This window comes from Myotis davidii, unplaced genomic scaffold (genome assembly GCF_000327345.1).
Source record: "Myotis davidii unplaced genomic scaffold, ASM32734v1 scaffold1949, whole genome shotgun sequence".
In the NCBI taxonomy this organism is placed as follows: domain Eukaryota; kingdom Metazoa; phylum Chordata; class Mammalia; order Chiroptera; family Vespertilionidae; genus Myotis; species Myotis davidii.
In genome coordinates, this window is record NW_006300366.1 from 712642 (window position 1) to 713436 (window position 795).

Consider the following 795-nt stretch of genomic DNA (forward strand, 5'->3'; position numbering starts at 1 on the left):
AACGAGAGGCCCGGTGCATGAAATTCATGCACTTGGGAGCGGGGCGGGGGTGGGGATCCCTCAGCCTGGCCTGCACCCTCTCGCAGTCCTGCACCCTCTCGGGAGCCTTTGAGGGGATGTCTGACTGATGGCTTAGGCCTGCTCCCCATCAGTCGGACATCCTTAGCGCTACTACAGAGGCAGGAGAGGCTCCTCCCACTGCTGCTGCACTCGCCAGCTGTGAGCCCATCTTTTGGCTGAGCAGTGCTCCCCCTGTGGGAGCGCACTGACCACCAGGGGGCAGCTCCTGCTTTGAGTATCTGCCCCCTGGTGGTCAGTGCGCATCATAGTGACCGGTCGTTCCACCGTTTGGTCAATTTGCATATTAGGGTTTTATTATTTAGGATATGCATACCCATGGACACAATCAATAGTGTGGTGAAGGCTTGGAAGGGGCAGGTGCAGAGTGAAGGGGGTCATTGGTGGGGGGAAGCAGGGGGTGATATCTGTAATATTTTCAACAATAAAGATAAATTTTTAAAATGATTAAGCTGTGAGTGCAGCCAAGAGACACAGGGTGATTATGAACCTTCCATAGAACCCTGGTGCTTAGTAGATTCCCTCTAATCAGACAACACGGTATGTCACTTGAGATGAGCTGCTACAGTAATACACAATGGTCTATGTACTACTCTGTGTGCATGGGGAAGCTTAGAATGTATGATGTCCTGGGATAGTGATGGTGTTGAGGCTGGGAGAAGAGCTGCAGTAGTTGCAAAAATATCCCCTTGACTTTGGTCCCTTGTGGTGTACCCA